Source organism: Rousettus aegyptiacus, unplaced genomic scaffold (genome assembly GCF_014176215.1).
Source record: "Rousettus aegyptiacus isolate mRouAeg1 unplaced genomic scaffold, mRouAeg1.p scaffold_m13_p_8, whole genome shotgun sequence".
Classification (NCBI taxonomy): Eukaryota; Metazoa; Chordata; class Mammalia; order Chiroptera; family Pteropodidae; genus Rousettus; species Rousettus aegyptiacus.
Window position 1 is genome coordinate 68,577,462 of NW_023416311.1, and position 12,255 is coordinate 68,589,716.

General features: G+C 36.9%; 1 protein-coding gene and 1 pseudogene across 2 annotated transcripts in view; one reads left to right on the forward strand and one right to left on the reverse strand.

Moving 5' to 3' along the window:
* IQGAP2 (IQ motif containing GTPase activating protein 2) overlaps positions 1–12,255 on the reverse strand; it is a 248,303-nt gene that overhangs the window by 161,220 nt on the left and 74,828 nt on the right. The gene's annotated exons all lie outside the window — the stretch shown is intronic.
* Positions 7,367–7,485, forward strand: LOC118607012 (annotated as a pseudogene).

The following is a 12,255-nucleotide window of genomic DNA, read 5'->3' on the forward strand; positions in this document are numbered from 1 at the left end:
TTAATGATCCAACTTTCCACTCTACCATACCAGCTACACTCTCATGACATATAGGAGTCGATCTTTCAGTCAATGGTAAGAGTTACCTTGCAAATTCCTTGTGACAATTCAGTGGTATTTTTCTCCCTGCATCCAAGTTAAGTCTGCTATCGATTTACAAATTTTAGCATGAAATTCTTTGACTACATGAAAGAAACAAATTCAAACATTTTATAGCTTCTACAGGCAAGCGTAACTGAGAGGTAACCTTAACGTAATAAGTTGTTAAATTTCTAGAGATCTATCCCATCCTGGTTTGACAAAAGGAGAGGGCAGAAAGCAACATGACACAGCTCTCTTCCCTCACTCCACATTGGCGGTAGACCAGGTTCCTGAGTGGGGGAGCTCCCATTTCCATTCAATAACACAAGATGCCTGAGAATAAATCCATGCCATTACTTCTGAGAATGAGTTCATTTTTAGATCTTAGGGAGATTCAGTTGGCTGAATTTTTAAAAACCATCCATTCTTTTTAGTGACTCAGACATATAAACCGGAGGAATGGATGTCAAAGTCACGTCCAAAACAGCAGCCTTAGCAACTCCTGGAACTTTTTAGAAGTGTAAATTCTTGGGCCCATTCCAGACCCATTGAATCAGAAACTCTGGGGTTGGGTCGCAACAACTTGCGTTTTAACATGCTTTCCAGGTGATTCTGAAGTAAGCTACTATTTGAGAAAAACCGAACCGGAACATTCCAAATACTACACTGACTTGTGTGGATGGATTAGTAACCCTGGCAAAAAGACATACATACAATGGTCTCTGGTTCTTAATGCTTTCTCTACAGGGACCCTGAAACTTGTACAAGGCATCAAACTTATCCAAGTTAGATCACTTTCTGGCAACTATCTATGGCAGACGTTGCCTAAAAATGAGTCATTTTCCGAAAGTACGGAGGAGTTTTATGAAGACAGAATTTATGACTCAGTTTTCTATTGTTTAATGGACAACTGGTTCTATCCATTATAAATTAGATTTTGCTTGCTTTTCCCCCCAAATACAGAAACTGTAACTTAAAATGAAGAGGAGAGAAATAGGAATGAGTGACAGGAAGACACATTCTCCTCCACTGTAACTTAGGAAAAGCTGACTTGATTAGTGGGATTGGTACATAGGGTCACTGCTCCATCAAGGGGAACATTCTATCATTAAGGGCCTGTGTCCAGCACTAAATAAGATGGAAATCTGGACAAATGATTGAGTTTCCTGATGTTGTTAATGCAATAAAGGAAAATAAAATCAAATTTTTAAAAACATTTTTTTTTTGTTAAGAAGAAAAGGTGAAAAATGCCTAAGGCATCAGAATCAATGAATGCTTCTTCTTTAAAAATAGATAAGAACTACAAAACACTGATGAAAGAACTCAGAGATAACCTGGATAAATGATAAGAACTATAATGTTCATGGGCGGGAGGACTTAATATAGTAAAGAAGTTGATTCTCAAATTGATCTATAGATTTAACACAATCCCAATTTGAGGTATAGACAAGTTAATAATAAACTTTATACAAAAAGTCAAAATGGTTTAAATAGTTAAAACAATTTTGACATAAAACAAAGCTAGAGGACTCTACCCAATTTTAAGATGTACTGTAGTATTAACGAAAGGACAGAAACACAGATCAATGAACTGAATAGTCCAGAAACAGAAGCACACAAATATAATCAACTGATATTTGACAAAAGCACAAAGGCAATCTAATGGGAAAGAGTAGTCTTTTCAACAAATGGTGCTGGAACTATTAGAAATCCGTAAGCAAAAAAAATGAAACTCAACCTATACTTCATATCTTAAACAAAATTTAACTCAAAATGTATCACAGACCCAATGTAAAACATAAAACTACAACAACGACAATGACAACAAAACTACAGAGAATCTTTGTGACCTTGGGTTAGGCAGAAAGTGTTTAGATAGAACACCAAAAACACAAATCATAAAAAAAAAAAACTGATAAATCGAACAATCAAAATTAAAGACTTTTGCTCTATGAAAGACCACACTAAAGAGAGTGAAAATATAAGCTACAGACAAAACAAAAAACAAAAAACAAAAACAAAATCATACATCCAACAAAGGATTGGTATGAAAAGTTACAAAACTCAACAATAAGAAGCCTAATTTTTTAAATGGGGTAAATATTTTGGCATATACTTTTTCAAATAAGCACAAGATTAGATATTAGGAAAATGCAAAATAGTAAATCACACTCATATACTACCACACATCTGTTAGAATGATTAAAAGAAAGCACGACAAAAATACAAAAAAAATTGAGAATATCAAATGTTAAAGAAGATGCTGAACAATTCTCATACACTGCAAACAGGAATGTAAAATGGTACAATTCTGGGAAATTATCTGGCAAATTCTTACAAAGTTAACCATATACTTTCATATGACCCAGCATTCCCACTCTGAGATAGTAATCCCAGAGATTACTACACTTACACGAAACTCTGTACACGAAAGCTTATAGCAGCTCTATTCATAATGGCCAACAACCAAACACTACCAATGTCCTCCAAACAAACTGCAGTACCTCCCTACAATAGAATACTGCTCAACAACAAAAAGGAATGGACTATTGTCATACAGAACAACAGGAATGAGTCTCAAATGCAGTATGCCCAGTAAAAGAAGCCAGTCTCCAAAGGTTTCTACTGTATGATTCTATTCTTACGATATCCCGGAAAAAGCAAAACTATAGATCGGTGGTTGCCAAGGGTTAGAAGTAGGGAGAGTGTTTGATGATAAAGGAGCAGCACAAGGGAGATTGTTGGGGTGACGTAACGGGTCTGCAGCATTATTGTGGTGGGGGTACACGAATATACGCAATTGTTAAAACGTGTACAACTTTATGCTGAAAAGTGCATTAAAATGTAGATAAATTTAAAATATAATAAAAAATGGGCTTCTTAAGATAGGAGACTCATTGTCATATGTCCTCTGCTTTGTGAGTAGAACCTGGTTTGACAAATTTCTAACAGGAATTTCCTGACACAAAATTTTCAATATGTATAAACAAAAAACTTGAAATTCAGTCGTTTTAATTTACAAAAATTAGCACTGGACCCAAATGACATTTATTGTTAACAAAATTCAAATGAAAAATTTTAAAGCTCCACAAAGAACTTTTAATCTCCTAAATATTAAGAATCAGACAAAAATATCTTAAATGAATCTTTTCTGTGGTTATACCAACTGCATCAATAATTTTTGGCAGATAGCTGATAAATTCAAGGTGACTTTGGGCAAATATCCTCTATCCAATTACTATTTAGCATCAGTAGGCAGAATCACCATGTGTAAATATATATCAAAGTTGCAGTCTCTAATTCTCTCTATTGATATCCTTTCTTCCACTTATGCAAAATTACCATTCTAATGAGTTCCTACTATAAACTAGATGCTTTAGATAGGTTTACATTTAACCTTTACAACAGCTAATTTTCCATTTGAGGAAATAGTTCAGTGATCACACAATGGAGTAAGTGATAGATGTAATTTCTAATTATCGTTACCCAACCTTTTCCCCAATACCCAGCTCCTTCAGTGAAGTAAAAAGAAACAAAAATTCTCTGCTTTAAGTTTTCTTCCTTATATACCTAATATTTTACATTGTTCCAAAAATATAACAGATTAGAATGTAAAATGGAGTAAAAATATTACTGTAATTTGCATTTGCATGTTCTATCTTCTAATTATGAAATCAAGAGTTGGCTCTCATTAGGGGAACAAAACTCAAGGTAGCAGTGAGCAAATTCAAAAGGCAGATGTGAGTGTGTACTCACCTCCCTGAAATTATGTCACACAGATAGCTGATGCATATTTGTGCAGGCATCCAGAGATACACAAAGTCAAAAGATATTCTGGACTAAAGGCATATGAGATCCCTAATATTATTTCTCTTATCGTTTAAGCAGTGACCTGCCTCAGGAGGAAAAACTTATTTTATCTTCCTTGGTAAATTAAATAGACCACTTAAATTATTACTGACCACCATTATTTGGTCTCAAGCTGCCATTTTCTTCACTGTATTACCAGCTGTTCTATCAGTTGCTCAAGAATCCCAGTCACAGAGAAGAGGACCACCATCTCACCTTCTATATGTATTTCTTTAAAAACAGCATTTACAAATAGAAGTATCTTTGCCAATTTCTAAATTGGCACTGGAAACAAAATTTCAAGGTAAGATAGCAATTCTTCCTCGGAAAGCAACCTGATGACTAAAGTAATCACATAATCTCTCCCCTCCATATTTTCTACAATTCTCATTATATTTTGTGCTCTTCTGACCAATTAATAATGTTTCTATTATTCTGGAGAATTCAAAAAAATGTTAATTCAAATATAGTCCAACATAGACCTAAAATTTGATGAGAAATATCATGAGTGGACTTAAGTTTTGTTATAGCTTTATATTTTTGTAAGCCAAACAAATACAAAAGCTTAAAAAATACATAATACCTGAAACTCTAGTAGAATGCTTATCTTTCTTCGAAAACAATAAAACATATTTTAAAAACTTAATATTTGAGTAACATTGGTGGCAACCAAATTGCATTATTGATTTATACTGAGTTTATAGTAAAGTAAAAATCTTAAGCCCATTTCCTATATACTATTATTAAACTATCTCCTTTTTTAAAGATTACCCCCTTGTTCCTCAGTGAGAACATTTATATCTCTCAATCTGCTTCTGTTCTGACTTTCCTGCTGATCTCTCTGCTGACCTTTATTTTTTAAAGAAACAAAAGAAAACAAAACAAAAAATGACTATTTTTCTAAAAGCACAGCACTTTCAGTATCTGGAGTCCTGCCACTTAACATCTGGACATCTCTCAAATTGAAATTCAAGTTGGTGAAATGTGCTTTGCTTAAATATTTTTTTTTTTTGCTTAAATAATTTTGAAAGCAAATAAACAAATTTGGTTCTATAGATGCATACTTTTTACCTCTGTCCTCAAGCTATAATCTTTCAAATTAACTATGTTTCTTGAAGATGAACTCTTAAATGTTAGAGGCAATAACTGAGCTACTAAGTATTTCTCTCACCCCACCTTTTAGGAAAAAGAAAAAGACCTAGGAGATATGTGGAATTCATTTTCATTCAGTCGAACATGTTTTACTGGAATTAAGCCACAAAAGATTTTTCTGAAAAGTTTTATTCAGAAGAATTACTTAACAAAATAGTCAAAAGATTCCTCAATTCTCAAAGAATGTATAAACACTTATCTAAGTAACAGCATCATTTACATATCATTTTCAATCTTTTAACAGGAAAGATAGCAAAGGCATCCATTTATTATGCAACAGGATTTCTTTTGGAAAAGCATGTGGATTGATGTTTGACTGGCTTAAAATGTCCTGGTTAAAAATTGTTAATGCTGATCTAAACTCTTAACTCAAGACACGGTAGAGGTCAGCCAAAGCAGTGGCTACAAACCCCAAATAAATGTGCCAGAAATCAAACACCATAAATTACAAGACTCTAATGTCAGAAACATCTGAGCTATTGTACTGAGTATCACAATGCCTGTCACATGGGCGATAGGTTTCCCTTTCATTTCACCTAACTAGCTGGGATCTGGACAAAGAGACCGGGAACACAAATACACTGAGTTCAGCTGAATGCATTCTTGGAGGGCCTACTTCTGTATTCAAAGCACTACAGTGTGACTCAGAAACAATGGTGGAGGGAAAACACAGTCTTTACCATCAAACAACACAGGCTGATTGGGAAGGGAGGGCGAGGCAAGTACAGTAGAACATAACATTTAATACAAGACTATTAGAACAAATGTCAACAAAGTTATCAACCATGTATGTGCTAACAGAAATCGTTTCTGATTTCAAGAAACAATTGCTTCCAACAAAGCTTCATGGAGTACAGGCTCCAGATGCAGTTGATAGAGAAATTGAGGTGGGAGAGGGGCACAGACAAAGGCTTTTGGCCAGGGAAATAATACGATCGGGGCCACATTTCTGGAAGATTAATCGAATGGCAGCATGCGGGACAGGCTGGGAGTGGGCAGAGCGAATGCAAGCAGCTAGCACCCTGGCAGCTGGAAAAAGAAAAGCAGATATGGAAAAGGTCATCCGGAGAGATAGCAAAAGATCAGGCGTGTGGTGAAGGACAGCGGAATTTTAAATATGATTGACTTTTTAGGACCTGGGGTCCACAATTTTAAAATTTTTAAAGGAAATTCTGAAATTGGAGGAAAAGGCTTGAGAATTAGTTTTTTTTTTTGTTTTTTTTTTTAAGAAAAGACTTTATTGGAGCAGTTTTAGGTTTACAGAAAAATTAAAGAAAAAGTACAGATATTTCCCACATCCTCCTCTCTCAGTTTCCCCCTATTATTAATATCTTATATTAGGATGGTAAGTTTTGTTACAACCGACAAGCCAAAAACGAGGCATTATTATTAACTGAAGCCCACGGTTTACATTAAGGCTCACTCTTGGTGTACATTCTATGGGTTTTGACATATGTATGACATATAGCCACTATTACCAGTATCATACAGAATAGTTTCACTGTCCTAAACATCCTGCATTCCACCTATTCATTCCTCTGCCCACCCCCTCCTAAGTCCCTGGCAACCACTGATCTCTTTGCTGTCTCCATAGTTTTCCCTTTTCCAGAATGTCATATAGTTGAAATATGCAGCCTTTTCAGGCTTAGCTTTTTTAGGTGTCAGCTGGCCTAACAGCTTCGGCTAACTCACCAGTGTCAGATCGATACAACTGTGGTTTATTTGAAAGATGAGATGTTAGTAAACATCAGTCTCACAAATGTGTTTATAAGGAATTCCAGCAATTTGAAACATACAAACCAATGGAAGTATTTTAATATGCAAGATTTTACCAGTTTCAGACCACTGTCCCTATAAAGAGTAATGCTTTGATGGCAGACAGACTTGGTTCAAGTGCAGAGCTTTCCTTCTGCCCTGACTCTGAGCAAGCTAATCTCTGAAAATTCAGGGGTTTTAAAAAGTGTATTTTGGGAAAAATACCATGTTCCTCAAAGTAGCGCTGTAAGGACTAACCAAGATACCCTGCTTAAAAGATTTAACACAGCGCCTGGCACAGAGGAAGCACTCAATAAAGCAGCTATTAATTGTTTCACATCTCTAAGTTTTCCACCAACAAAAAGCATTAAACCTAGCCACGGCTATGAGAGTTTAAATGTAACATTTTATAAAACTTATATACATAGTAAACAGTTGTTAGAAGCAAAATATTGTCACTGTCAGGAAAAATACTTTTAAATAAAAACTGACAGAGATTCTCGATAAGTCTAAAAATCTAAATATCATGTCTTACAGCCGTGCCACCCTGAACAGGCTGGATCCTGTCTGATCTTGGAAGCTAAGTAGAGTAGGGCCTGGTTAGTACTTGGATGGGAGACCACTTAGGAAGACTAGGTGCTGTAGGCGTAAAATGAATGAATGAATGAATGAATGAATGAATAGAAATAAAATAAAAAGCTAAATATTGTATCCTCAGTTAAGGCTGGGTAATACTTGAGAACCACCCCAGTCTCACTGTAGTTCTAATTAGCTTTATCCTTGCTTAATTCAATAGATGGTATCACACCTTAGAGTTTGGTTTCTTTAGAGACTGACACCAAGAAGCGCATGTTATCTCTTAAAGGTCACCAATAAAGAAAGCAATCAAAGGGTTTTGATTTCATGTAATGGAAAGTTAGCTACTAAAGCAGAAAGGTTAGTATGTGTTAGCTCGGCATGGGAGGGATTGGGAACCCATGAAGTCCAGGGTTACTTAGGGGTTTTTAACTTTGCCCTTTGACAATACAGAAGCCTTACCCAAAGTGTGAGTTCCACATTGTGAATCTGCCTTACACTCTCTGTGTTTAGATACACAGCAACTATTTTGGGAGAAGATTCAGGACCCTATTCTCTAATAGAAAATTCTATCTTTTGGCTAATAGTTAAGGTTTAATAAAATTTCTGTCTTAAAATAGTTTGATTTTTAACACAAACAGTCAATGAGAATGAGTGGAAGAATCCATCTCCAAAGCCCCACTAGAGATGATCTGAAATGTAATATATTCTTGCCTACCATTTTCTATAAAAGGAACATATGCCAATTATCTCCATACATTCATTTAAGGAAGACACTTCTTCATTGCAGTTGCCAATACTTATTTGGAAAACTTTCTTGGAACATATGGGTGGCTTAATAAATATTTCTTGAGTGAATAAATGGGATCTAAAAAGATAAGAACTAAACTGGTGGCGAGAAAAGAAGCCGAAAGCAGTCTGATTAAAAGCTACAAGCCCAGAGATCAGGGATAAACCTGTGTAGCTCTGGAGGGCAGACCATCTCAGGAAGCAGGTGGACTTGGAGTGTCACTTAGAGGTTTGGCAGCAGAATCTGTTGATCAGTTTTACGATTTCTCAAAGCTTATAAAGATTTTTTTTTAAAATTTTTTTTGTAAAGAAACTACCCTAAGGAAATTAACACCCATAAAATTCAAGTCTCTTCAAAGCTTCCCTCAGTGTCCCTTATAAGAAAAAGTCCTGCTCCTTTCTCCTTTTATTGTCACTAATTTATTAATAAATTCTAAAAGCTGCAACCATTTCTTCCTTGAGAAAGCCAGCGATGGGAACAGAAAGTCCTATGCTGGGACCCAACTTTATTCCTCTCTTATAAACATTTCCCCACAACTACCCCTCTGCTCAGCAACTCCAACACTTACCAGGAACCATCATTAGTCATAAGGAGGTCTTGACTATACAAATATGGAGACCCTTATTCTTTACTTAAACACTTATTCTTTACTTGAGCACTTTCTGTATATTAGGCTTGAAAGTTAGGTGACTCCACTGTACCTTGCTTCCAGAGTGGTCTTGGCAAGTGCAGTAAGCAATTTGAGTACTGTCTGGAGCGGGGTCCCCAACCCTCCCCCACATACAGACCAGGGGCTGCACAGCAGGAGGCGAGTGGCAGGTCGGCAAGCAAAATTTCATCTGTATTTGCAACCACTCCCCAGTGCTAGCATTACCACCTCAGCTCCACCTTCGATCATCAACATTATTCTCATAGAAGCACTGGTCCCTAGTGCCAAAAAAGTTGGGGACCGCTAGTGTGGAGGACTGAATGAGATGATAGATGTAAATTGCGGGGCACAGTGCCTAGTGTCATTCATTAACTCGACAAATATTTGTCAAAGGTTTACCTTGTGCTGGCAAAGAGCATATGCAGTAAGCAAAGACTACTTTTATGGAACTAAATCTCTTCTGAGGGAGCTATACAGCCCCTAAGAGCTTAGAGACAGACCTCATTTGAGCATCATAGGAAGGCTCCTCTGAGGACACAGCCCTAAAATGAAATCAGAAGAATGGTGGGAGGTAACCAGGAAAGAGGGCGCTTTAGCAACTAGGGTCTTGGATGAGGGTTCTAATGTGGGAAGGGTCCACCCAAGAGACAGAGAGGTGACCGATGTGGCTGGGTGGGATTGGAGGTTGGTGGCAGTGGCTGGAGATGAGTGAATGAGGCAGGACCAGATCATGCTAGGCCTGATTAAGGGCAGAGATTTAAAAGTCAGAACTGATAGAATGTGGGCACTCTTGAATACAGAGGGTGAGGGAGAGATAATGGTGCTTTTCATATGAAGAGGACTAGGAGACCAAATCTGTGATCTTGTTATTGGGGAAATGGTTATATTTGGGAGGTGTTACAAAGAAATGAATTTATATCCGAACATTTAAAGTTTGAAATAGTACACAGAAGTAGTAAAGAATGTTGAGTTTGCAATGATACACAGAGCTGGGGGTCAGAGAAGAGGCTTGGGTTGGAGATACGCATTTGGGAGTCATCAGGAAGCTTCACCTACGTCTATCTATAGCACAAAGAGAAAGTACAGACTGAGGAGAGAAGCAAGCCTGGTACTGAGTCTAGAGGAATTTACGTATTTAAATGTTGATTACACAGGGTAGCACACCTGGGGGAGAGTGGCAAGAGAATAGTGGTAATAACAAGATCAGACAGGTGAAAAGGACCTTTTCAGCTGATAACCTGCGCAGTGGAGACATGGTGACTAGCTCCCTCGCCCTCACTCACTTTGAAGGCACTCAGCTGAGCTGTACTCAACTATTCTGCCTGTCCCTTTCACCAGGATAAAAGCTGTCAAATAGAAGTCAGCAGCCGCAGGCTGATGAAAGGCAAGGGCAGGGAGGAATGCACCCATAGGTCTGAGGCCTGATCATTATCCTGATATTGTTTTGGTGAAGCACGCTCCTCTCTGAGTATATGATGCTCTAAAAGTCAAGACCACTGCCAAAGTCAGCATTAGCTCTGATCATTCAGGGGTTCAGAGCTTTAGCAGGGCATTTGGAAAGAATCCAGCAACCAGATCAAGTCTTGTGGGATGCAAGATTCTAATCAGACATCTCTAAATGGCACTAACCAACAGGAGAATGCATGTCACCTATGAAAGAATACTCTTTTCTTTCTTACTTTTGAAAGAAAAGTAACCAGTGATGCTTCCTTTCTTGCTAAGACTCCACAACAAAATAGGAAGGCATGGCATCAAAGGTCAATCTGTACCACAATAAAACTAATTAAGAACTTTAAATAAATAAGAAAATCAAAAATTTAACAACAGAATTTTTAAAAAGTTAACCTAAACTTCACATTAGGCTTCCTATATTTAGGAGTAACCTCTCATAAGATGTTCAAAAATTCTCCAACTTTTAAAAATAAAACAAATTATTTCATACTTCAGACAAAGTCAGGACACATTAAACTATTTTTGTTGCATTATTCCCACAAAGTTTTGAAAAATCTATTTTAATTCAAGAATGATTAACTGAACTAAGACTGATTATAGCATTATTTGGTTGGATGCCTCCCCTCCACACTTCAGATGGATTCTTTCTATCAAGAAAAGATATGACAACACTTCAGAAAGTTAAGCACCATGCAAAAGTGTGGCATTAAGAAAAATGGAAATGTGTAGATATCTGTTTATATAACCCTGTTTTCTGGCAAACAATTGGCCCAAGAGAATGCTGACACATCTCTTTGTTTTTAATTCTAATATGCACACGATGTTCAGTGTGAATGTGTATGGTGAGGATCACACAGGGTCTTTGGTCAGAAAGTTGGGAGGTTTAATTTTCCCTTTTACTGAAGTTCCATACTCTGAGATGGCCCATGGCTTAACATTGCCTTGCTGAGTTTGGTCTATCAGCCAGACACTTAGGAGATGCTGAGTAAGCAGAAATTATAAAATAGTCTATTACTGACACACAAGGACCCCAACCTGCAGTGACAGGAAGCACCATAACATGGTGTTCAAGCATATCCGTTCACGGCAGGAAAAAGTTCCAATATTCAGAAAGGCCTCTTAACCTTTGGTTTAAGGGTGTGATTGATCACCCCTCTGGATTACAAATGTACCTCTAAAACAATATAGTGTTTGACATTTCAGTACACTCATCTCAAATAGCAATCTCATTTGGTCTTTTTATAATACCCATAAACTTCTTAGCGTGATTCACGAACATTTTCCTATACAGAAGAGTGTTGACTAAGCCTAATAACTCAGCTAGTGTAAGGAGGGGGGGCCCAGCAGAGAACACCAAGTGCCACGCTTCTCATTTGAGAATGCCAAGTTAAAAACAAACAAAGCAAATGGCTTTTTTTTTTTTTTTTAATCTAGAGAACAAATGAGTTTCAAGCTTAACAATGAATCTGGGTGAAACAAAGCAATTTTTATTTTCACTGAAGTCGATCTTTATTATAAAGACTGCACAAATAATAAAAGTAGTCCTACATTTTAGAAAAGATTTCTAAAAATCATCTTTGAAGTGATATTCCAATTACAAAATAGTTAAGTCTTGAGTTGCCCCCCACCACCACCACCAAAAGCATCCTAGGTTGGAAAATCTCAGATAACCAGGTTTTTCAAGGAACAGAGCTGTGTCCTCAAGCTCTAAACTACAGAAGGCAATTTGTTAGTGGCCTTTACAATTCATATTAAACAAGCCCAATGGGGTTTCATCCTGCTTTCCAATCAATGTTATTAAGATATAAACCAACATTTTTCCCAATCAAATTACTTTCTAAAATCGTGCATTTGTTTTCTACCGTGTTTGAAACACATGTGACTGTAAATATCACTTGTAACAAACTGACCCCTTTGATATGATCCCCCTGCCCCCATGGTGATCACACCT